Source organism: Rhipicephalus microplus, chromosome X, assembly GCF_043290135.1.
Source record: "Rhipicephalus microplus isolate Deutch F79 chromosome X, USDA_Rmic, whole genome shotgun sequence".
Classification (NCBI taxonomy): domain Eukaryota; kingdom Metazoa; phylum Arthropoda; class Arachnida; order Ixodida; family Ixodidae; genus Rhipicephalus; species Rhipicephalus microplus.
Window position 1 is genome coordinate 288686908 of NC_134710.1, and position 27728 is coordinate 288714635.

Consider the following 27728-nt stretch of genomic DNA (forward strand, 5'->3'; position numbering starts at 1 on the left):
TTCGGTGAATCATTTCTCTATACAACGGGCCGGCAGCAGATTTCGATAACTAGTTCTTCTCGTCAGTTATGATCTTTTTCTCGCTTATTTTTTTATTCTGTTACGGCTCAGCGCCATTGCCGCCACCGAGTGATTGTGCCATGGGGAGGTGTCGCCTAGGGCAACTCGATTTCAGTGCCACGTGGAGGTGCCCCGGCGCCACAAATGCTGGGAATCAGTCGACTAGTCTTTTGAAATCGCGCCGCACACCCATTGCAGCCACGTTGGTGACAAAATGTAGCTTATTTCACATCTATCTTCGACATATCATTTAAAAATGTATGCTATCTATCTATCTATCTATCTATCTATCTATCTATCTATGATTGGAACAATGACCACATGTTTCTATCATTATACTCCTTCCAACTCTCGTCAACGTACTTCAAAATTTATTCCACTTGCGTAAGCGCATTCGCGCTTTTGCAAGATGTCGTTTAGTTTATGTATCGATTTCTCGTCTCGTGTTTTATCTTCCGCCGTAATCAGAGTTCGCTCTCTCTAGCCTTAATCTCTACCCCGCGTATAGCAGCCACTTCTTGTTGACAATACTTATGGTTTGCAGCTCACCTTCGCTCCGTGACGGACAATTCGAAGCTGACGTGAAACGCGCCGAGAACTTTATGAGAGGCGTTACATTAAAGCGGAGGGAGCACGCGGCAACGCAAGCTCATATCGAGAAAATTTTAATAGCTGTGTCTCGGGTTTGGGAACCGGAGTGGACGTTATCTAAAAGCCGGTTGATCGTGAGCACTCGCGTGCCTACGCACCAGGTGGAGGCATTAAAAAAAAAGATCCACAGCATCCAGAGCGGAAAAGGCTGTGGTGAAGTGAGTGGACTAAATCGACCACGCACACTTTCTACGAGAAAAAAGAAACGAAGAGAAGGGCGCGCATCGCGTCTCCTTTTTGCGCCCAAGTGGGCGCTTCAAATCACCTGTGGCGGCATCATTCGCCCTAGCACCGGCTCCTATATTGGCGGCATGGCCGCTATACGCTTTGAGATGGGATTCGGTGTGCACGCCTGCAATCAAGCTGACCGCATCTCCTATACGAACCTTTAGCGCGCCGGTGCGTACGCAAGCGTGCAACCTCGCTCAAGCTGCTATTAGGTAGGCCCACGACACTCGCCCCGTTTTCACGGTTCACTCCCGGTCATTCCTGCTAAATAGGCGCTCCTGCATTCTCGGCCTAAGGCGTCCGGTGGGAAGACCGCGCCATGTGCGGGTTGCTTCGAGACACGGATGATTTCAGTGCAGTGGCATGATAATTGGAACAGCGATATCTTCAGTGCTTATTGATTGATTGATTGATTGATTGATTGATTGATTGATTGATTGATTGATTGATTGATTGATTGATTGATTTGTGAGGTTTAACATTCCAAAACCACGATATTATTATGAGAGACGCCGTAGTGGAGAGCTCCGAAAATTTCGACCACCTGGGGTTCTTAAACGTGCACAAATTTGAGCACATGGGCCTACAACATCAGTGCTCATTCCCGAAAAATTGACGTTTTACGAGGAGTTGCTTCCACAAACTTATTTTATGGGTATATACTTCCTCACTTTACGTTTATTGTTACCTCGTACCAGTATTGAGGGACCATGCTCGTACTTAAGTAATGGATGAAAGGGAACGTTAAAAAGTTTACCTAAATATTGGTATTGGTGTTTATCGCATGAAATCAGGTGTCAGCCACTGCTTTATAGTCTGGTCGCAAAAGCTACAAAGCAGGCGTGAATCACGCGCATATCTGATAAACTGTGGCACACGTCACAGAAGCGCATGCAATAGAAACCATTTTTTAAATCTGGTGTGCGCAGTTTGCAGGTTCATCTGTCGTACCACCACCGAGAGATTTCGCATTCCATATCGTGCTCTCGTCGATAAATTTCATAAAGAGTCTTCGGTTATAGTAAATAGCATCTATTTATTGCTCACTTTCGACATTGACCTTGATGTAAAAGATCACAGAGCACGCGTATTCATGGAGAAATAGACTTTATATTTTTTCTTTATTGTGTTCTTGATTCGAACACCATAACCAATAGACAACTACAGCGAACAGCAACTTCAGAACTACACACTTACACACGCACCCACACACGTATGTATATATATATACATATATATATATATATATATGTATATATATATATATATATATATATATATATATATATTTATTTATTTATTTATTTATTTATTTATTTATTTATTTACAATACTGCCACTCTCATCCGAGAGCATAGCAGGAGGGCATACAAATGTGTGTACAAGAAACATGTGAATCTGCAGGCTTGATTCATGAGGAAGAACAAAAAAGAACATATGCACAAAAAGACAGAATAATTGCACAACTTTACGCATAAACACGCCTATATTACAAGCTGTAGTAACAAGAAGAAGAAATAAACCAAAGAAACAAGTCTATCAAAAAGGTAAGAATAGTTCCAATACAAGGCTGCAGCAACGAAATACACAAGAAATTAACAGATTTGTAAGCTGGAAATGCTACACGTGTGCTGTTCGGTTAGCGCAACAATAAGTGTTATCTCTACACTGAATAATCTAGCATTTCGACGAACTTAGATAACGAGTCAGTGCTTGTTATCACGGGGTCCAGTTTATTCCACTCGCGTATTGCCATGGGAAAGAAAGAGTACATAAACGTGTCGTTACTGCAGGAATATTCAGTTATGGTGCTGAATCACACACACACACACACACACACACACACACACACACACACACACACACACACACACACACACACACACATATATATATATATATATATATATATATATATATATATATATATATATATATATATATATATATATATACGTGTGTGTGTGTGTGTGTGTGTGTGTGTGTGTGTGTGTGTGTGATTCAGCAGTCCCCAATGGCTTACCTCTGTTGGTTATCAAGTAAATAAAATCACAACATAACCGCGGAGTGAATGATGATGAGTGTGGCGAAGCTTCCGTCCGTCCGTGCATGCGTCCATGCGTCCGATCGTGTTTGAGAATGCAGACGGCATGCCGTTAACACCGACGAGACGCGAACCAAGGAAGCCGAGCGCGAGCGTCTTCAACGTGCCCACCGCTCTGCTCCGTCCATAGCCCAACAACAATCCAACACGTACAGCGACTATCTAGGAGACTGAGAGAGGCACTCTTTCGCGTACTGTGCAGATGGTGCACGGGTAACACTGACGAGACGCGAGCCGAAGATGCCGAGCACAAGCGTTTTCAACGCGCCCGCCGCTCTGCTCCGTCTATGGCCCACCAACGATCGAACACGTATAGTGATTTTATACTGATAGAGGCACTCGTTGGCAAAGCGCGCGGAGCAGCCAATCGGAGAATAGCGGCACTTCTGAGAGTAGCGGCAGAGTAACGCCATCTAGGAAATGAGACAATAAATGTTCATTCATTTCTTATGCATTTTTTACTTTCTCGTTTTTGTCGGTTACGCGTGACTATTCAGAAGGTTACACTATAAGGAGCTTCGCCCCTTAAGCTACACTGAACTGGCCACTAGTTATTTCGCCCATCACATACTTATTCACATAAGAAATGTTCTTGTAACAGCGCGCTTATTTCACGAAACGTTAAAACCAGCTTAACATCGTAAATGATGCCGAAAATGTCGTTCCACTTCCCACCAACCTCCATTTTTCTCTCTGACAGCTATGTGATTCTCTTAACAGCTTCTTCTCTTAGCTGTAGCTCAATTTTCGTGCTCGCTTTTTTTTTACTTCGATGATGTATCGGCAGCGATAAAGTCTTCCGAGGAACGGAGTAAGTGCGGAGGGCAGTGAAACAGTCATTCAATTTGAAGTCCTCCATAAGCCCGGTTTCACGTGCACCCAAGCGCAGCTCGGCAGATGACGGTAGCGAGCAGTCGACGCAGTCATTCAGTGGAGGTGACTCCTGCACAACACGCTATAGGAACGGCGGTATTTGGCGATGAGTTTAAAGAGCGACCATGAGAAAACAAAGCAGGTATGCCACAGTACGTAGAGTTGCAAGAAGCGTGACGTCACGCTTTTCATGAAGCGCTGGTGCTTCATTAAGCTGTATGCGTCGAGATGAATTTGGTACTCGTTTGGCAAGGGCCTAGCATACTCTCCATTCGTGTATCTCACCAGTTTTCATATTGCTATATCGAGGGTCCAGCGTACTTTCTGAAGTACAGTGTCGTAACTTCTACAAAGAAACGTGGCTCATTCCCCTATATATAGAAATCGTTATAACACGAAAGTGAAGCGTGCCTCTACAGAGCTAGTTGAGCATTTATTGTGCATTGTTTCAGACACAGCCACATATTGCAAAATCAGGTTAGGAACGGCAAACTTGTCGAAACTTCCAGCGCACACCTCAAGCAGAAAGCACGCACGAAATGAGCATATACAGTACGAGAGCGGACGAACAACTGTTACGGCTGTATACACTTAAAGCGCACTGTTTACACACAGAACGAGCGCACAAGATACACACGACAAGTGCGAACAATTGTCACAATTCTTCCTGCGTCGTTTGTCAGCGATGCGCTCTTTTCGCTTTTGGCACGCTGCCGCGGCAGCGTGCCAAACTACGAGTATGATAATACTCGTAACTTACGAGTATGATAATACTGCCGAATTACGAGTATGATAAGTGCGCGCGCAGGAAAGACCACGCTCCGTGAAGGCAGCGCTTCGTGGAGGCGATGACCTTTAGAGCGCGCTCAACGCAAGCACGTCGCACCGTCTCGCCACTGATACCGAAAGCCCGCTAAAGTTTCTAAGTTTCTAGGACTGCCAAACAGAGTATGCTGTATATAAATCGCTTGCCGTTAGCCTTCCCGACAACGCATGTTCCGTGGCGTAGTGGTTAGCGCCGCGCGCTGGGAAGCGGGAGGTTGCTGTATTTATTTCACGTGACAAATGCTTGCCTTATGGTTTTTCATTCTGTAATTTCTTAGTATATATTTTTCAACGTCGCTTGCGTGACAGATGTGCGTCAGCAGAGCCGTGGTGGACCCCCACATAAAACACTTTCGTGTTAAAACTTATGAATATTCATAAACATTTTCACGCGTTGTTGTTTATTGCATTTAATAAAACCTCTAAAATCTCAGTGAAACTTATTGATTACTTTTTTGTGGTCATTAATGGGTTAAAACAATTCTGCGTGTAACGACATTAGATGAGCACAGCCGAGGTTACTAACTTTTGATGGTGTCTATACGCAATTGGCCCAGTGTCGGTCAGGAGGAAGCACATCGCACATCTGCTCGAAAGTGGCAAGAGTACCGTCAGTTCCTTGGAAAACATCTAAGAAATGTCGTTTATGCAATAAAGCCGTGTACCCGCACTGAGGAGCGATAAACGTGGTGTTGGCGACTCGGAAAGCCAGTCGACTATAGTTGTACTAAGGAAATTTGCACGCTGTTTCGCAATCAGGACAACAGATCTGGTCGCGAAAACTCAGAGCATAACAAAGCGGCCGGCTGTGTCATCTGACTCGGAAAACCGAAGAAGACGCGTCGGTGTGCTGACGGCCAGAGCGATATTCAACGCGCCGGTCAAAGTCCCGCAAACCGAGTATCGCAGCGCAAAACGCGGACTTACAGATATCTAGGCGTTGGCAGCCAGCGCAAGCAGTGTCAGTCGATTACTGCGGCTAAGCTCGTGTTAGAGTTGTCCTGTGCGAAAAACTTCGGGTGTGAAGACGCTCCTGCAGGGTGCAGTGTATAACTCGGACAAAGGTCAGTAACTTCCACGATGCTTTGTGAGTTTTTGAATATAAACAATTGAAACCCTCCGTGTCCGATAAATCAACTCATGGACCTTATTGTAGTCTGTCCTGCGAACTTAAGAGCGTCCTCCGTCTAAGCGGGGAAGCTTCTGCTGGAATGCTGAAACACTTGCGCAGTGTTAGCGAGATAGCCATGAAGTCAAACCACTGTGGTCAGCTTTCATTACATCACTGGACATGATGGGTGACAGTTTCTGAATGTGGGGGCCCAATTTCATAGAGTTTCATGCAATAATAACTAGGGGGAATCGGGCGCTAGTGTCCACGCGGGCTTCTTCAGCGGCGCTTGAACTCCCCATGGGAATTATGGGAAGTACGAGCTTCGTATCTTCTTCCATTCGATTACGTTCTTAACGTAGCTTTTGGCAGAAAATATACACGAGAGACGGATTGCGCTTGTCCGTCTCTCGTGTTTATTTTGCGCCAAAAGCTACGTTAAGAACCAACCAACTCGCCCAACAAGTTACTCAGCTGAATTACGTTCTTGAGATTCGCAACGCTTTCTTGCCGAGTGTAAAACGATGGGAAATAAAACTACACCCAATTGAAATTTATTTTACTTTTGTACGTAAAAATTATTCCAAAGCTTCCGTAACATTGAAGTGTAAGTGACACCTGGGCAAGCCCGACGCTGAGCGGTCGCTCCAAGTGGTTTAAATGCCGCGCCGAAGTGCGCCGCGCCTCCTGGTGTAAGTAGTATGCACTCGTAAAGCTTAATTTTTCTGAAATTGCGTTTCTTCTAAAGTTCTCATTTTCAGTGTACTTTTTCTCAAAACGTGTTGAATTTATTTCAAAGAAGCTTTGTATGGGCGAGCTACAACGACTTTGAAACAATCTTAACCTTTAAAAATGCAGATTTCATAAAAAGTGAAACTAAAAAATCACACAAGAATGTGCACCCTACGTGGTTTGCGCATTCAGTAATTATAATTTTTTTACAAGAACTTCATGAAAATGTAATATTACTTTAGTTCATATGCAACCTATGAGCCTCTACATAAATTTTATTCGTTTCTGTGGTTGCAGAGAAAAGGCACATTGAATAAGTGAACCTACTTCAAAACTTGAAAGAATCCATAGGAAGGATAGGCAACCTAGGCATAGAACAATGGTGCCACTTGATAACCATCGGCGTTCTTTGCAAGCACGTAAAATTTTATGGGAATACTTGCAGCCGTTCCTAACATATTACGCTAAAACTGACATATGCTGTTTACACTACTATGCCCCATAAAAAATTCATGCAGTTGTCACGCAACTCGCAAAAGCCCTTAATAACGTAAAAACTAATAAATGGTTCAGCAAGTATCTATTTTTACTTCTAATTACTTATTGCCTCTTATTTCAGGTAATTTGTAACGCCATCAATATTGTTTGACATTACAAATTAAAAAGACACGTTCGGTGGCTATTATAGATGCTTCATTGACACTGGAGTTATTTCGCGCACCTCAATTATTTTGTTGCACTATTTTGGCAGAAGCATATAGCTAAGAAAACTAATTATGCAGCACAAACACACGCACACGCACGCACACACACACACACACACACATATATATAAATATATATATATATGATAAGAAGTGTATACTAAAGGGGTTGTGTTTCCGTGTTTTACACAATATTAATGAGATCTAACAGAGAATAATGCCAAGGAAAGTATAGGGGAAGATATTAACTGAATTCATGTAACTATGAAGAAAGAAAGTGGGGGAAAAGATAGCTTGCCGTGGGCAGAATCCGAACCTGCGAACTTCGAATGACGCGTTCGATGCTCTACCACTGAGCTACCACGACAGCTATCCCCCCAGCCACTTTATTGGGTTTTATAAGGTAAGCCTTTGCAAACTTAGGTTATTGCTTTATGGCGTGATTATGTTTTACTTGTATAACTTATTACTATTGTTCTTGTGTCGCATTCTGACTGCCTTTTTTGTTTACTTGATGTTATTTTATTGTAAGTTCACTGTTTACTTTTCACTTATGTTGCGTATTTTACGTGCTGTTATAATTATTATTTTATTGTTATTGTTAACCGAGGGTCCCACTGCAGTCGCTTGACTTTGGGACCCTCGTCTGCATACTACATTCTACAAATTTTGTATTTTGAATGAATGAATAAACTGAAACTGAAACTGAATTGAAACTGAAACTGAAATAAACGTGGGAGTGCCAGTCAGCGCCATCAATATATATATATATATATATATATATATATATATATATATATATATATATACCCACTTATATATATATATATATATATATATATATATATATATATATATATATATATATATATATATATATATATATATATATATATATATATATATATATATATACATATATATATATATATATATATATATATATATATACATATATATATATATATATATATATATATAAGAAAAACAAGTATACTTAAGGGCTCGTTTTTCCGTGTTTTTACACAATATTAGTGAGATAATAGACCGCCAAGGCACCGCCACGGTGATCTGTTAGTTATGGCACTCGACTGCTAACCCGAAGGTCGAGGGATCGAATCCCAGCTGCGGCGGCTGGATTTTCAATAGAAGCGAAAATGCTGTAGGCCCATGTGCTCAGATTAAGGTGCACGATAAAGAACCACTAGTGATCGCAATTTCCGGAGCCCTCCATGCACTACGGCGTCTCTCATAATCATATGGTGGTTTTGGGACGTTAGGCCCCACATATTACTAAAGACGATAGTCTTTCTTGGGGACCTTCGACGCAAGAATTTTTGTATGTCTGTCTGTTTTTCGGCATTTAACGATACCCCAAACGGCACCAAACAATACCCCAAACGGCCGACGCACCCACCAATATTGCCTAAGACTCAGCGTTCATACTTGTGCGATTGTTAACTAAAAAGCAATTATTGCGCATATTTGAAGTGCCATAACAACAGGTCAATATTCTGTATGTGTGTGTTTTTATTAGAAAAGGCATACATAAGTAATTTTATGAACCATAGCGTTTATCTTGTTGCGCTGACAATGGAACGCTTGCACGAAAAGGCAAGTGTTTTCAACGTTTTGCTAAGATGACACGGTGGTGGCACCTGCCCGTCGGCTTGCGTTCTACACCTTATCGCCTCCGAGATGGGCGCGCATACCACGTGCTTCGTTTTTCAAGATGACTGCCAGATAGCGCTCATGTCTCACGTGTGACGTGACTTGATACTTGATGCGCTGGTTCACCTCCGCTGCTCCGCCGCGGTGGTCTAGTGGCTACGGTACACGGCTGCTCACCCGCAGGTCGCGGGATCGAATCCCGGCTGCGGCGGCTGCATTTCCGATGGTGGCGGAATTGTTGTAGGCCCGTATGCTCAGATTTGGGTGCACGTTAAAGAACCCCATGTGGTCGAAATTTCCGGAGCCCTCCACTACGGCGTCTCTCATAATCATATGGTGGTTTTGGGACGTTAAACCCCACAAATCAATCAATCAACAACCACCTCCGCTGCACGCTCGAGGCACTCTAACGCAGCGCCTCCAGAATACCATTCACCAATTTTCTTGTTCATAACATCAAATAAATGTTTTGTTCACTCTCTATAGACGCAAGACTATCGTCTTTTGATGACATTTGCAATGTAACATGCAGATGGGGGGGCAATTATTATTATTATTATTATTATTATTATTATTATTATTATTATTATCAAGCGCTTCCAAGCATTTTTAGTTGATACGTGGTTGCGTGCCTTTGTCACCACATTGTGCAATACTTCACGCTCGAAGATCGACGCACCAGCAGCATCTTTTGATTCGCGTCCATCAAATAGCGTGAGACCCAGTGCAATACACGAACGCAGCCGTGTATCACCGAACCACCGTGTGTCACCGTGTGTGTGTGTGTGTGTGTGTGTGTGTGTGTGTGTGTGTGTGTGTGTGTGTGTGTGTGTGTGTGTGTGTGTGTGTGTGTGTGTGTGTGTGTGTGTGTGTGTGTGTGTGTGTGTGTGTGTGTGTGTGTGTGTGTGTGTGTGTGTGTGTGTGTGTGTGTGTGTGTGTGTGTGTGTGTGTGTGTGTGTGTGTGTGTGTGTGTGTGTGTGTGTGTGTGTGTGTGTGTGTGTGTGTGTGTGTGTGTGTGTGTGTGTGTGTGTGTGTGTGTGTGTGTGTGTGTGTGTGTGTGTGTGTGTGTGTGTGTGTGTGTGTGTGTGTGTGTGTGTGTGTGTGTGTGTGTGTGTGTGTGTGTGTGTGTGTGTGTGTGTGTGTGTGTGTGTGTGTGTGTGTGTGTGTGTGTGTGTGTGTGTGTGTGTGTGTGTGTGTGTGTGTGTGTGTGTGTGTGTGTGTGTGTGTCACTTCGCAATTGCTCCACGTGTGACGTAGAGAATGGCTTTACATACGGAATCGCATTAGTTTTGCACTCAGCACTTTGTTTATTTCTCGCACATACGTCCAGAATAGATACTCTAGATTTTTAGCAAGAGACAAACGAATCACTGCTTAGCAAGACGCTTGTTTCACGTATATGTGTATGAGAGAGAGAGAGAGAGAATCTCCGCATACGTTATTCTTACTTCTATCGTGCCTTCACTGCAGCAACCTGTCGTTCATTTGTCTCACCTCCCATCATATGGCGAAAATGCACTTCAACGGGCGGCGCTATATATACCCACACCGAAGAGGCTGTGATGTTGTGCGCAGCCAGTTGTTAAATCCCTCAATGCCCAACTATAGCCCCGGGAAAAGTCTGGCCGATGAGTTACGCTCGAATCAAATACCGCCGTTTTGAGATCCCATCACAGCCACGTCATGCACGATGCGCGAGTTTAAAACGCCGTGATGAGGGATTACAGAAAAGCTATTGCGAGGAGTCTGCGAAGATGAGCTTCGCTGCGCGCTGCAGCTATTGCAAGGCACGAAAGCGCGCGGCGAGATTTGTTAGAATATGATATTTAATCAATAATAAACAAAGACAGCGACGATCGCTGCATAAACAAAAAAAGCGAGACTCGGCATGCTTCTTGATACAAACGTAACGGTCTTCGATTAAGTGTGGATGAAAGAGCTGTTTGAAAGATAATCTTTCCTGGGCGGGTGGAGCAAAATCTGTATAATGTATGATGCGAGGATGCCGAAGCGAAGACGCGGAGCGTTTTATAGCCGTTTACACTTAAGCAAGAAAAAGGAGAAAAGGAAATAGTCAGCGTAGTAGCTGTTTTTTTATTAAACACTTTTTAAGTATAAGGCCAAGTCTACTACATTTTTTTTTCTCGTGGAGGCCATTTGCGACGACAATATGCTTCAATAAGTCGACACGAGTGCTATAGTATGTGCATGCCACCGTTTCCGCAATCTGTCTGCTGCTAGCTGCTGCTTTTGCAGCAGTGTGCACCTCGTTACAGCTACGCCACCTTAATAGACCGCTGTGCATTGCAACCTATCGGCGTTGCAATCTATCTCGAAGAGCTGTTCTCTTTCAAGGTGGTCGTACATTACTTTTGTTTTTGCATATTAATTTTAAGACCTAACTTTCTGCTCTCCTTGTCTAATTCATTTTATCGAGTAGAGATATCAGCTGTCATGCAGACGTTGTGGAATCAGGGTGTCAACGAAGCATATATAAACATCCCGCAAGTAATCTACAGAGGATCAACTGCCACCATAGTGCTCCATATAGAAAGGGACAGAGTAACCTGCGCTTTGCCAATACCATTGCATTGCTGACTAACTCAGGGGACTAATTGCAATTCATGATTACTGAATTAGGCAAGGAGAGCAGAAAGTTACACCTTAAGATCAATCTGCATTGTGAATTAGAGAGCGTCAAGAGGAGGTTTTTGTGTCGTAACGGCATACATGTATACTTAGACCTAAGAAGAGATTGGCGGATTGGGAGCAAGGCATGACAAAATAAGTACACCTGTCAGAATGGTGAAAGAACTTGGAGGACGCTCGATCTCTGCCTTCGAGAGTAGAACGCGATCGTGTATTCGAGTCCCACGTGCATCGTCTTCAACCATATCGGGAGGAAATGAACGTTTGTGCCCGTAACATAGGCCATTTCAGAGTATCCTGTAGAATGTCTACTTTATGTATAGTTGCTAAGTGTCCAACTCCGTAGAGGCTCATTTTGCTAATTGGCGATATACTGATTACTCATTCGAAAGATGCACTTGCGCAGGTTGCACACATTTCTATGGGTGGGCAACTTAATACTACCCACCAGTTGTGCCATGCGCTTGTTTACGACGCCTGGTGCGACTGCCACACATGTAGTATTACATGCGCCGAAACTCCTCGCACTATATAGTGTTTTATTTCCACGGCAGTTTCAGACAGCGACATTGGTCCGTGGTAAATATCTGTTTGCCACGCGGACGGCATGTGTTCGATTTTCAGTTCTTTTATCGTTTCATTTTATTTGCATCCTTCTGGTTGTTCCTTTTTTTCGGTCATGGACAAGATGACGACTCCTCGCTCACAACCACCGGCGCCGAAATTTCTGCGAGACACCTCTTCAACGTTATCGTGTTAAAATGTATGCAATCGAAAAATCCCCTTGCCAATGCAATGCGACATATGCAACCACTGCCATAAAACGTAACAAAAGATATTTGTCCATCCACCCACCCGTCACAGACGTTGGCCTGTCCAGCGGCACTCAACTTTGTTCTTCGTGGTGATACTATTTTAGTGCCTATCAAAAAGAGAGAAGCTGTGCAGAAACCATTAGCTATGACTCTCGATGCATGTGCTTGGTTTTGTGCATCAATAAATCTAATTGATTGATATGTGGGGTTTAACGTCCCAAAACCACTTCATGATTATGAGAGACGCCGTAGTGGAGGGCTCCGGAAATTTCGACCACCTGGGGTTCTTTAACGTGCACCCAAATCTGAGCACACGGGCCTACAACATTTCCGCCTCCATCAGAAATGCAGCCGCCGCAGCCGGGATTCGAACCCGCGCCATGCGGGTCAGCAGCCGAGTACCTTAGCCACTAGACCACCGCGGCGGGGCAATAAATCTAATTGGTATATGAAGTTAATGTCGCGCACTACAGCGCACATTTCTTGCAGTGAGGGTGCGGTGCTGTGGTGCTTATTAATTTATAAAATGGCCCGTGTCCTTTGACGTAGGCTCACGTTAAAGAACACCACGAAGTCGAAATTTGCAGAGCACTTTACTACAGCGTCTCTCATACAGATATCATGAATTCTGCTTGTGAAATCCGGAAATATAATAATAAAAACAATATTATTATTGTATTTCTGTCAGCATTGAAAGGCGCTAATAAGAAAACTTCGGAAAAGGAGGAATAGGTATTTTGACTTTACGGGTGTATTTCTCGATGACATGTATTTATTGTACATGATAAAATATGTATGTGGTCAGACGATAGTTATAGCGCGAGAACAAAACGACGACACAGAGACAAGAGGGACACGAAAGACACGACACTTCTTGTCGCTGTGTAGTCGTTTTGTTCTCGCGCTGTAACTATCGTCATGCCATACCAACTAGCCCAAGCTGCCACACTTCTAAGTATGTGGTCAGGTATGGCTTTCCGTTTTAAAGTATTATGTGGGGTTTTACGCCACAAAAGCATCTCATGTGATTACGAAAGACGCGGTAGCGAAGGGCTCCGCAAATTTCGTCCGTCTGGTGTTCCTAAAGGTGCACTGACATCGCACGCTACATGGGCCTCTACCATTTCGCCTTCATCGAAGTGCGACCGCCGCCCCCTGGATTGGACCCGCGAAGCAGCAGAGCTGCCGTGGCCACTGATCCGCCGAGGCATACGGCTCTTTGTTTTGCTGTTTGGTTAGGCAGAACACGAATCAAGCAACCAGCACATCTATAGGGCACACATATCAACCGCAGCCGTACTAGTACACTCTAGCCGTACCAAAAGCTGAGCGCCTTTCAAAAGCCAACAACCTTGTTCCCAACTTTTTTTTTTTTTTTTTTGAGGCGCGCGCGTAGAGGACAGCGACATCTGGTCGATTAAAAAAGAACGCAGCGACCAGTAACTTGTGGTTGTGTACGAGAGAGCGCGCGCACACCTCACAAGAAGCAAGAGTTACTCGGCGTTCTGGATTATTGAAGGGACTTTATACCGCGCTTTAAAAAAATTAGTCGGCAGCCGAATAGCTAGTCGCTTTGAAAAAAGGTAAATAGATCGGGGCGTAGTTTTGTAGGACTGAACTCAATCAAGTCAGCGGACGGTGAAGCTTCTGACTGTACCGTAGGTAATGATGACTTAAATGAAAAGTAACAGAAGTGGATTAAAAAACAATATGTCGTTCATATGTTGCCGTTGGTAAGAAGCCGCTTGCGTAACACGCAAGCGGTTTCCTTTGCAACACTCGTATTCTATTAATGGTAAAAAACTATCGTTCATTAACACTTACAAATAATTAGGGGTTGTATTAGGTGCAGATTTTAAGTGGAATGAGCATGTTTCCTACGTTGAAAAGAAACCTTTACAAAAATTGGAATTTCTAAAAAATTCTTCGCACGAATCTACCTCAAAATTGAAACTAATTGCGTATAAAATTTTATCATTCCGATCATTTAACACTCGTCTATGCATGGTTTGGAATCCTCACAGCCAAGTAAATATTAAAACACTCGACGATTCAAAGAAAAACAATCCAGTTTGTTTAAGATCGCTACAGTTATTTTACGTCACCCAGTGAACTGTTGAAACGAGCTGACCTGGATACATTGCAGGCAAGACGGCGATACGATTGATTAAAGTATATGTTTCTAATTTACCACGATGAGCTGCACATAAACAATGATGTATATATAGAAACTGTTCACTGTCGATCAACTCATTGCGGGCATCAAAAAAAAAAAACTGAAGGATTATTCCTGTAAAACATGTGGGGTCTCGATTTGGGTGAGTGCCACGCTCTTAGAACACGGACATGGTTTACACGGTTGAAGCGAACCAAAACAACAGATATTTATTTGACTACTTTTATAACGACGATATCGTCAGCCAGATTATTAGAACCTCAATCGGAATCAACACGCTAAAACCCCTTCCACAATATTACGCAACACTCAAAACAAAGCAAACACAAGAACACACATACGGTGGTTTCACCAACGCTTGTCTTACCACGAGGGCCCACGACAGACAGCCCACGATGCCGTCCACCGCAAGCCCACCGCTATACCATTGGCGCCAACCGCCACCCGTCAGAGACACCGACTTCTTTCTCGTGTGCCGCCACCCAGGCTCTCCGCCAGGCGTCACCGCCGGCGCTACCGTTTTAAAAACTACGATGACGGTGAAACCCCACATATCAATCAATCTATCAACCCTGTAAAGTTGTTTGCGCCATGTGGCGCACATGTCTCGCACATAGGCCGCATTTAAAGAGTCACACCTATTAAGCGGTAGGTGGTGTTGTGCTCGCGAGCCTCTAGCCACCATACCTTTATCACCACCTGCTGACCCGCAGGTCGCGGGATCGAATCCCGGCTGCGGCGGCTGCATTTCCGATGGAGGCGGAAATGTCGTAGGCCCGTGTGCTCAGATTTGGGTGCACGTTAAAGAACCCCAGGTGGTCGAAACTTCCGGAGCCCTCCACTACGGCGTCTCTCATAATCATAAGGTGGTTTCGGGACGTAAAACCCGACAAATCCATCCATCACTTTGGTGCAGTAGTTCTCGATGGTGTAGCTACGCCTGGTATGTTTTTCTTGTATTTCAATGTGTCACCTTTTATGTGTCACCCAACCCTGCCTAAGGCCCCATGAGTGAGGCTGGCAGTCTTTTTGAAATAAATAAATAATAATGCACCGACCCTACACTCTTCAAGCCGTCTGCTTTGTCGCATATTTTTACGCGTGCATTCCTATAAAAATATTGTAGCCAGCGGGACTCGTAGCCATGACGGAATATGCGGGAAACTCTTTTTTTTTTTTTTTGCCAGCTGGCGTAGCGAAACGGGTAAACTTTTTATGAGCTGGCCGCTGAACAGTAAGTTCTCGGATGAGGTTTAAAACCATTTATAATCTGCCAAGACGTACGAGACCCTCGATATAAAAGTTCTTTGCTATGAATACTTGTAGCTTGAATGTTAAGCGATGAAAGCTGGGCGTGTAAGCCAACGAAAGCAATTCAGATTAAAAAAAGTGAAAATCTCCACCGAAGGATTCTTTACAAATGGTTAACCATAGTGAAGCTGTGAGGTGCGGCTCCGGTGTTTTATCACGAGCGGGGGTCTGTCTAAATGTATCCTGTTGCAGCTTTTGATTCCTCTATTACCACATTTAGGATATGCGTTTTTTTTTTACTATGCGTTTGGCAACGTTAGATAAAACGATGTCAAGAACACCGAAAGGATTTAATTCATGCTGCTGCGCAGGTGCCATCCCTAACTATACAGAGTGTCCCAACTACTATATATATATATATATATATATATATATATATATATATATATATATATATATATATATATATATATATATATATATATATATATATATATATATATATATATATATATATATATATATATATATATATATTCGCTTTCCCAGGACACCAAATCATCATCACTGCTCAGCCACTCGCGCCTAATGACTCTGTATCAGCCACGTGCCCACACGACCACCTATCATCATTAATTGTTTATGCATACTGCCGGAGAATGGAATGCCTTACGTTCACATATCGCCCTCATCACTGACCTTGCTCACTACAAGGCTGCTGTCGAAGTTTATGTTTCAAGACATGTAATATAACCTGACCCGCCAGTTTTTTTGTTGTTGTTGTTGATGTTCGCCCTCCTCTCATCTAATGTTTCTTGTGGGGCCCTTCAGGTATTGTGAATAAATAAATAAACGAGAGCAAACAACACGTGTCGCTGTTCTGCAGGGACTTCTTGTACTCGATCGAGTGCCGATATCATTATTCGTATCTCAAGACCGACTGTTCTTATCGACAACGAGGCCGGATCACTAGGATGGCTGACTCTAGAACAAAGCAGCTTGTTTCTTTGGCCAGGAAGTGTATATAAAATGATCCATTCTTTTTTTTTCTAAAACAGTGAAAGCTGGATATGGCTAGGAGAAACAAAAAACTGTGTCACGAGTGGTCTCCAAACTGAGCGAAAGGCAAATACCCTTACAAATATATTTGACGTAGCCCTAAACGACAAATGAACACAAGAAGGCATATACAGACATTACGTGGTGTTTTTTTTTCTGTTTCTTTTTTTTGCGTTCTGTGGTGTCATTTTGCCTTCTCGAATGCGTGCTTCGTTTCGCGCTACAACGAAGCTGTTCAAATGATTCAGCTACAAGCCCACATCGCAACCCTCTTGCTTGTGCGTGCTGTCAGAGTTTTAAACATCGTGAGCATGCATAAACTTCATCATGCGAATATCATGCATCAAACGCCGAATGCCTAATTTTAGCGCACGTGCAATGGAAGGTGTTCAACGCATCATGAAAAACGCATCCGTATTCGCCATGGCTCCAGCAAAGAAAGTCAAAGTTTCACAGTCTGGGAGTCACTGCTACACCACCAAAAATAACAAGCACACTGGGCTCACACCTTCTAGCGAAAAGGGCGAAAATACGCCGAGCTGATGATTCCAAGAAATGGTGATCCCTTGAATACTGGAAAGAGCATGAAGCCTCACTATGGCAGGTATCGCCAAAATTGCTTTGCAATATGTCCCCACCCCTTGAGGTTCCCAGTGAGCGCATGTTTACAACTTCAGGAAACACGAGAACATCACGGTGAGAGAGCCTCAAGCCACGTCCTTTGGAACGCCTCGCGTTTCTGCATGAGATTTTGTAGTAGTTCGGTAATAGTCACTCAAAGCGTTATTTGCTCGAGGACATGAGCCTATTTTTTTTTCTTGTCATTTCTTCCAACTAACAATAATTGTTTTTATTTCATATTCGATTCGATATTCGATATTTTTGGCCTCTATCCAGCACTATGTAGTTAGAAGTGTAATTTCACTATTCGCACACCCCTATAGATAGTAGTACTCTTCATCTGGAATGGTGATTTATGGATGACTTATTCACTTGTTGGATCTAATAGAAAATGCTTTGGCTATTTCGTGCACTCTGCGCTGATTAACACGTATATATTGGATGGTGGTTTTCTGTAGGTGGGGCACACAACCGCGTGATCTGCAATGACTGCCAAATGAGACGTGGCAGCAGCATCCGAAAGCGTCAGCTCATACTATCGTATAGGCGTGCGTTTTCGGGTGCTTTCATGGTGCTGCTGTCACGACTCATTTGACGATCCATTACAAATCGCTCGCTCACTCGTGCGCGTTTGTGCCATATAGGTTGATATATGTGAGGTTTAACGTCCCATAACTTTCATATGAATATAAGACACGCCGTAGTGGAGGGCTCCGGAAATTTCGACCGCCTGGGGTTATTTAACGTGCACCGAAATCGGAACACACGGGCCTACAGCATTTTTGCCTCTATCGAAAATGCAGCCGCCGCAGCCGGGATTCGATTCCGCCACCTGCGGGTCAGCAGCCGAGTACCTTAGCCACTAGACCACCGCGGCGGGGCTTGTGTGTGTGTGTGTGTGTGTGTGTGTGTGTGTGTGTGTGTGTGTGTGTGTGTGTGTGTGTGTGTGTGTGTGTGTGTGTGTGCGTGCGTGCGTGCGTGCGTGCGTGCATATTGTTATCACGTTCAACTCTTAAAGCGTGATTCGCCCAGTTTTAATTACATGTCACTAAAACACTCTTAACAAATTTGCAGGCCAATCATTTATTTATTTATTTATTTATTTATTTATTTATTTATTTATTTATTTATTTATTTATTTATTTATTTATTTATTTATTTATTTATTTATTTATTTATTCGTGGGGTTTAACGTCCCAAAACCACCATATGATTATGAGAGACGCCGTATAGTGGAGGGCTCCGGAAATTTCGACCACCTGGGGTTCTTTAACGTGCACCCAAATCTATTTATTTATTTATTGTGTTAGCACTCTAGTTAAGCAGAAGACGCCTGCACATGGTGGTTATTTCTGGGACGTGCAAGTATCCCAGTACATACGCCGCCTGCAAACGTGATGTTTCGTTGCGGCGCTGACCACCGCGAGCGCCTCCTTATCTTGAACTTGGAGGTCATTTCGAGGAGCCAGGAGTTCTTGCCACTTCTACGCTTCCGCTCGTGTTGCAAGCGTAAAAGATAGCACGGAGGCTGCTCAATATCTGTACTATCTGAGACTAAGCTTTTTACGCGGTCCGCAATTTTGTGGCAGTTGGCTCTGTTAATTGCGGGAAAAGCTCGAAGATTTACGTGGTGATCTCCGTTGGCTGTATGTACGTGACATTTGGGCCAAGTGTGCTATGCTATTATTATTATTATTATTATTATTATTATTATTATTATTATTATTATTATTATTATTATTATTATTATTGTTGTTGTTGTTGTTGTTGTTGTTGTTGTTGTTGTTGTTGTTGTTGTTGTTGTTGTTGTTGTTGTTGTTGTTGTTGTTGTTGTTGTTGTTGTTGTTGTTGTGCAGACTTGTATAAGAAAATCACAGAGAGGACCAATAGAGTTAGCTGCAAGGCAACTTTCACAAGACTGAACAAGAGAGAGCGAGAGAGGGGGATGAAAGAAATTCGAAAGTTAGAGACGTTAACAGATAATACTAATTCGTCATCCTTTGCATATCCTTCCTTTTCGCATGATCTGCTCCTAAGCAGCGGCTGCTAAACTCTGGCCATTTTATCTTCACATGCATGCAGCATTCAGTTTCACAGGGGTGTAGCTGTTTCGTGTGAACGAGTCCAACTCTTGGACCCAACAGGGTGTAGTCTGTGTTTTTCAGGAGTCGTCGTCTATCACGACTCGCAGTGGAGACTCAAGTATTCTGTCTGGGCCGCTATCGCTTTCGCTTTGTCGCTAGCTGAGATATATACATGCGCATTTACTTGATTGTTAAATGCAGCCCTTTACTCATGCTTCTTTGTCGGTTCTCACCACTGCCCACAGACGCAGACCTATATATTGCACTCCAAGGCTTGCTTTGTGCTCGGTGCTCGAGGCGATCGACAATTATGTAAATCACGACGTGCTGATTCTTTTTCACAAAAAAGCCCTCACCAATACAGTGCCGATTGTTGCTGAAATAGCGTAAAAATATTATTTAGGGAGGAATAGTAAAACTAAGTGACGCTCACAAATGCACTGAAGAAAAAGATGAAACGGCACGCTGTAAGAACGCAATGAGGCTTATTCACTTTTTATTCACTGGTTGATGTGAAAACTAAGTGTTCGTATTGTGCTGAGAAAACTGAATTTCTTTGATGCCAGAGTTACGCGGCGAACTTATTACCAATATGAACCACGTTACTCGACCGCGTTTCGCTTCTTCTTATAACTTGCGCAAATGAGCCAATCGTGAAGGAGAAATTTGGCGCCGATTGGGCTCGATCGCGATCAAAAGTGCACCGTGTGACATTAGCTGTAGCTTCACGGCGTGCCTGGAATTGTCTCATTAGCAGAATAGTCGGCTCTTCTGGAGACAACGTGCCTACATTTCTCAAAAAAATATTTTTAACAGGACTCGAGACTCGTAAAACTTCAAACAGGGATAGTGCATTCCCAGCATAAAATGCGCTGCATAATTCTGAAGAAACTTGTTATTGGGGCAAGGAACAGCAGTTTTTGATGAACTTAAATAATGTGGCGCACAATTTTGTCAGGTACAACTTGACCATGACAATTATAACAATCTTTTACAGATAGTATATCGAGCACGGTGTAAGGAATTATGAGTCAATAATTTCTAATTATAGCCTAGTTCGATGTGCAGAACTTAGAGCAACAGCAATGAATTATACCTTACATTTAGGCAGTGGGCTGTGTGAATGGTAATCTCGTATGTACGCAGCCGGCGAATGTTTCAAGCTAACTTAGGGCCCGATGGGTAATGGGAAGATGTGGGTATAAGTTACAAGGTATTTGAATTTCCTTGCATATCACGAGCGTACATTCATGCATGCTGTATTAGTAGTTTTCTGACCACATAAATCCACAAAGATATTGTATAGGTAACCATTTAAGAAAACAGCGTTGTAATTTTGATTTTTGAGCGTTCGTCAATCGTTTGTCTTGTGCGATGAAGGCTGTATAAATATATTTTTGGTACTTGTTGGGAGGTACTCATGTTAAAAACCATTTTACAGCTCTCGCAGAACCACATAGCTATCTTGTTAAGTTGAAGGACCACGTTCACAAAAAGCTATTACACGCTAGATTAGTTCGCAAAAGTGTATCTCAACTAATCCATGTTGGACGTACAATTACCGAAAGCTACCAGCAAATGGTGCTCAGGAGGCCGTTTCCTAGAGGGCTACTAAAAATATTCCAGTTATCTGACGTTTAATCTGGGACAAAGAAATAAAACAGCTCAACGTGGATTCGTGAGCAGTTCATTCGCTACTCGTGTATAGACTGAGCTATGCTATTGATTCCTACATGGCTACATACAAAGCATGCACAGTTTCTCAAAAAGGTGTATTTGTGAAGCTTGAACTTGTACCACGAGTATCACCATAGCTCACGCTTATGCAGTAATATATCATAATTTATCAGATAAAAACGTAATCCTTGGTCACATTCATGGTAGCACCTTTGAACACTTGATGTTAACTTTTGTCTTTTCTGTCTCTTTGTAGACTTTCACTGTACGAAGGCATATTGTACGTTATTTTAGGTAAATATCGTGAGTGATCAGCTTACGCCAGGCATCACAATAACTTCTACAGAAACAGTAAAGTGAGCTAAATCTATTGTAAGCGTAGTCAACGCCGATAAGTATAAGCTGAAGTATGCTGTTGGCCTGGCTCCGGCGTCCACGCGCGATATGTAAACTTCTTCCACTGATACATTCCCTCCCATGGTTGGCTTGTCTCGTGCCATTGGCTCATTGTTATCCGTGATTCTCCCAACATTTTAAGTATATTCGTTCTACTTGCAAACTGAGGAGGAGGAGAAAACTTTTAATAAAAACTAGCAATTTAATTGGCAGATTGTTTTCTACCATGCAGGCCGAGGCAAGGTGCATACCGCCTAGAATATGTTGTACATCGAGAAATGTGGTTGTTGTTGAGCTTTTTTTTTCGTTGACCTTCAGGGGGATGGCAGCCTATCGGACCACGCGTAACTCTTGTGCGCATTGATGTGAACAGAGCAGGTTTAGTCAACCGTTGACTGCGTGCGGGGTCTATACTTGACACGCCCGATTGCGCATTTTCGTACACAAATTAAGGAACCTTGTAGACTATCCTCGAACGAGAGAGCAACCTTTACGAGGTTCACTCAGGCTTGCAGGCGCTTCGCTGAACAGCTACCATGAAGGCATGCAGGCCGCTTGAGCACGGCTGTTTCGGCTCTGTTCTGTTCATGCATACACACCCTTATACAGCGGCTCCGATCGGACTGGATGAAGTATAGAAAAAATTCAGGGTAATGTGGATATTGCCTTTCGAAGTAAAGTCTGCAGAGAAACGATCAAATGTACAACGGCGTTATTTGTTTCTTTTTGTATACGAATGAGTGTTTTTTCGACGAAGCTTCGCGGAAAGAGCCCGTGTGATGCGGTAGAGTTCATTATTTTTGGGTGTGCTCGTTGAGCCAGAATTTACGAAAGAAAATGACAATGTCGATAAAAAGTGTTCCACGGAATTGGAATTAATTCGATAACTCTGTTGAGCTGCTGGACTGTGGTATGTACACACGAGTCTAACGCATGCCTTTTTTTCGTACCCAGCTCTTCGACACTGTTTGCCGTACCACTTATATTACGCTCGATAAATCGTGACAAAATACAAAAAGGCTTCGCTTCTTGACTCAGACAAAAATGAAATACATCTTTCATTTTCTCTCGTTATGCTTCGTAGACGTAAGCAAGATGTGTATAAAATTTTAGTCAGACTTCTACATTGTCCCAGCCGTCCCACTTGGTATCATTGACTTTTCTCGTATCGATGTTCATTGGGAGTTCTAGGTTGGGTACGCACTGTATGCATATTTACTTAGCATTTCTGAGAAACTGGGATACTGCTTTTTTATCGCTAGCTTTCAGAAACAAGATATTGCAGTTTCAAGGAAAGTTCACACTATGAGCAATGCTTGGACCACATGGCGCACCACGTATATAGAAAGCACCTTAGTCACTTGGTGTCCCGAATAAAGAGTTGGATGAAAGTCTCTGAAGTGTGTCATAGTAGAAACACGTTTTGCTCATTATTACTATGGACTATATCATTGAGTGACCTTCGAGTACACACAGAGGTAAAACAAAAAAAAAGCTTGAGTTCTGCATCATTGATACTTTCCATTCATTTTTTTTTTTTTCGCGTAATGACTTATATGTGCTCGGCTTTTTTTTTCTGGGCGCTGTGATAGAATACAGCACACCTCAAGTATAAAAAAATGTGACGACTCGGGGCTTTCATTCGAAGGTTTCTTTACGGCATTTTCAATAATTACCGACCACACCCGCAGATTGGCGTAGCCTACGCATGCGTTTGCTTTTGGCGGGCAACAGCAGAAGCTCTGGCGAGTCTGTCGTGGCTCATGACGAAGTAAATCACAGCACGCGAATGATAGATGAAGAAAGACTTCCTTTGCTCTGTTTTGTCCTATTTTACGTATTAATCAAGCGCTGTGCTCAACGTCGTTTGCTTTTGCCGCTAATATCTCCCGCTGCTCATGTACAGCGCAGTAGGGGCATACATGAAACTGTCTATTTCATGCTGTCTTTCTACTTACATTAAAAGATGCACTTATATTCAGGACACATCTCGCGCAATATCGCATTTCTCTACTGTGACGTTTACACGTGTTTAAAGAGACACTATAAAGTGAAACATCAAATCAGCTTAGACAAGTAAATTATTGCTTCAGAACTCTATAGGCATAGCTTTTGCCCGAATGAGATAATTACTAGAAGACGAAAATCAAGGTCAAGGTTTCATTTTCGTATTCTGTGCTACTCAGCACGGGAACATCAGTGTGACGTCACGAATATCAAGGCTCTTTTTGCGCGCATTATGGATACATTGGTTAAACGAAGTTTTCTGAAACTTGCTATGCTAAGACTCTGGGACCACCTAAAGCAAGGTAATCAATTTTTACCGATAAACGACTACAAAGGTCTAAACAGATATCGACAGAATCTATGAGGTCACGGCGAACTAGAGCGGGAACTTGACGTAGCATCACCACGTGTATTTTCTTTTTACGTGTTTTCTCACTTATCACAATCGTATTCTCGCGGTAAACGTAGTGCTTTCGGTATTATGAAATTGCAGAGGCTAAAGAAGAAGAAAAAAGTTTCGTATTTTTTTTTTTTGCTTGGTTAGTCGGTTAGATGGGGCAGACTTCTGGGAACTACTCTATATATGCACAAAAGTTAACCTTTGGGCCGAGAAAAGCATAGCAATAGCCAAGGTGGTTCGAGACAACTTGCATGCAGCAAGCGGATCGATTCGTTCGACTCGCTTGCCAAAATGCATATGAATGCATTCAGGTCAGACTACCAGCCCGAGTAGGGCAGCCAAGAGGACGGAAATTATTATTATTATTTTTATCGCGCAGCAGCTTCTGAATATGAGGCAGCACGACGCGTTCCCATACGAAGGCTTGAATGACGGAAGTCTCACGTGATAAAAAAAGAAGGTGCAACGTAACCATTTCAGCTAGCGAGTCTGGAATAACCTCGCTACTTGGCTCGACCGGCAGCTGTAGAGTTCGCGTTTAGAACGAAGCTAATGAGTTTTTTTTCCAAGTCACTCCCCTGACGACTTGCTGAACGTACATCCTGATGAACGTTATCTCGGTTTAATATGCCTTATTGTTTGTCTTATCATATTAAAGCTGCATACCTAGATTACACTGCGGGAAAAAAAAACATTTATTGTTCTAAACACCATAGCGTTGCTCTAAGCTATGAGGAATTGATAAAATTGTAGAGGTGCTTATAGTTTCTTTTGATATCTGTATACCACCTGCGTTACAAAGCACTGATACAAAGTTTTGGTAAAAAAAATATGCAAAGTTTGTTCAACAATGTAAGTACGTACGCACGTTTTTACGATTCTCTCAGCTATCGCAATGGATGTGGAAATCGATTTCATGCAAAGCATCCAATCAGCAGCTGCCTATCTCTTTTGTTACTAAAGAACAGTGGCTAATTTTCGGTGCTTAATTCTCTGAAGAATTATTTTCTATCGTACAAATGGACACATTTAGCATTGCTACGCATAAAATCCTAGCTCACTAGTTCGATTTTGCATACATGCGTGGGAAGTGCTTTGAGGGTGGCAATTATTACAGCGAACGCTGTTATGAGATCAAAACTCGGCTCACGCGCGGCGCCGTAGTTGTTCGCCGCCGCCACCGGTGTCCGTAACCACATCGCGCAAAATTTGAAAAAAAAAAAGGTACTAACAATGACACAGTGGGGTTTAAACCCGGGTTCGCTGGGTGCTAGCCTAGTATTCTACTACTGAGCCATGCCGGTGTTTGGGACTTACTGGCAAACTTGCCTTAATTAGGCAGGCTTCATGTCGGGAAAGCAATCGCGTTAATACGACTTATTATTTTAAAACAGCGAAAAAACAAGCAGTCGTCAAACAATGCGAATAGCGTAACGAGTTGGTCGCCTAAAGCTCCAATCCATTACAAAAACTTGTTTTTGTTCAGCCATCAACTGTGGCGCATACCCACTTCAGTCATAATTCCTCGTCGTCGTCAGCCACTGCGTGAACAATTGGCACAAAATTGCTCAAAATAGTTTAACGGATACCACGCTTTACAGAAGAACGACGAAAAATAGCATAGTGAATGCCGGCCTACTACCCTGAAATTTTTATTAATAATGCCGTAGTGGGCATCAAGCAAACGTGCTTGTAGCAGTTACCCATTGAGTGTTTAGAAAAGGCTGTGAAAGGCCGCTCTTCCAGCTTTCGCTGTTACTGTGCTGCGCCTTCCACGCAGGCCTGGCGTTTTTTTTTTTAGTTTATTTGGGAGGTCCACAAAAAAAATGCCGCCTGCACCTCCCATTGTTTTCTTCTTGTCCCTTTGTCATCATTCTGTTCTCGCGCTATAACTATCGTCATGTCATACCAACTAGCCCATACTTCTAAGTCCCACGGGAGACCTCGAGTAAATGCGTCGCGGAGTGGTGAGGGTATCGCGTTAATGTTGCGCAATTTGGTATGGTTTCGGAATGCTTTTTGTTTTTGTCTTTATTATTCTTATTTGTTGAATGAAGGAAAAGGGATACCTTTAACGAGTGGTGAGTCGCTTATGTGGCCCCGCCGTGGTGGTCTAGTGGCTAAGGTACTCGGCTGCTAACCCGCAGGTCGCGGGTTCGAATCCCGGCTGCGGCGGCTGCATTTCCGATGGAGGCGGAAATGTTGTAGGCCCGTGTGCTCAGATTTGGGTGCACCTTAAAGAACCCCAGGTGGTCGAAATTTCCAGAGCCCTCCACTACGGCGTCTCTCATAATCATGTGGTGGTCTTGGGACGTTAAACCCCACATATCAATCGAGTCGCTTATGTGCGATCCAGTACCTACGCATACGGGATGGCCAGTGAATGGTTGTGCAGCTCGAGCAGTCGGCCTTGCGAAGCGAGAAATGTTTGGGGGGAGCAAACAGCTTGCACGAGACGCCAGCATGCGGCACGATGCGCAAGGCGCGAGCATGCGCAGTCGGGTTGTGAACGTCGCCGCCGACGCACTACGCGTGACATTGTGCGACTAAGAAATGCTCCGCATTTAAAATTCAGAAAAAAAAAGTTGAAACACAACGGAAGTCAGTAATTGAGTTTGTCGGGAAATTACTTTCTGAATTATGTAATATAGAAATTGTTCCTGGCTGACTTAGCTACCGTGATAGTGTGTGTATCAATTCAGTGCATCCTCTATTGCAGTCTCCAGAGCTCACCAGTCTAGTGGTCTCGATGACTGCGCCACCGAACAAAGACAGATCAAAGCTTGCCATAAAAAAAAAACATCGTAAATAGGGAGTGTGTTCTGCAGCCGATGTTTCGACGAGTGTACGTGTCCATTTCAAGGCTGCAACTGATTTCCTTGAACGCTCCGTATACCCTCTCCTGCGCTTTAACCAAGAGAAGATAGAGGGGGCCATCGCAAAATTGGGAAAGGAGATGGAGGACAATGAGAAGCGAGCATAGTGAATTGGGCAAGTCAGAAAAAAAGGCGTGGTGATAGTGTTCAAAGCAACCCAAATGAAATATTAGCTTTAAAAAATTACCCGCGTGACCCTCTAAACAAGGTCTATATATATACAACAAAGCACGTAAACTAGATAGAAAATCAACTGCTGACCCGCAGGGCGCGGGTTCGAATCCCGGCTGCGGCGGCTGCATTTCCGATGGAGGCGAAATGTTGTAGGCCCGTGTGCTCAGATTTGGGTGCACGTTAAAGAACCCCAGGTGGTCTAAATTTCCGGAGCCCTCCACTACGGCGTCTCTCATAATCATATAGTGGTTTTGGGACGTTAAACCCCACATATCAATCAATAGATAGAAAATCAACGCTAACTAAAAGAGCCCCCGTAGCGTAGCCCAGCCAGCCGCTAGTATTCACTGCCAAATATACTCTAATTCGCTTCCGAACATAAATAGTTTTCGCAAGTATTATTCAATATTATCAAGCATTAAGCGCCATAAAAAGTGTTTCTCGAAGGGTCAAATGTAATCTATCAGCGCAGTAAGAATTTTAATAGAGCATGTAAACGTAAACCCTCATTCTACTGTCCACATAACACTCAGTTTCAAGACTCGCAAACACCTTCAAGATGGCGTTATTTATAAAAGCTCTAA

The 27728-nt window shown here is 43.2% G+C and overlaps 1 protein-coding gene across 2 annotated transcripts in view; it reads left to right on the top strand.

Moving 5' to 3' along the window:
- LOC119161429 (glucose transporter type 1) overlaps positions 1-27728 on the top strand; it is a 284322-nt gene that overhangs the window by 178501 nt on the left and 78093 nt on the right. Inside the window, exon 1 of one of the 2 annotated variants that reach the window (XM_075879300.1) lies at positions 5787-5805. The exons of the other annotated variant lie outside the window; for it this stretch is intronic. The gene's annotated coding sequence lies outside the window, so the exon portion shown is untranslated. Of the gene's footprint in view, positions 1-5786; positions 5806-27728 lie in introns of those variants that run through there. 2 annotated transcript variants of the gene reach the window in all.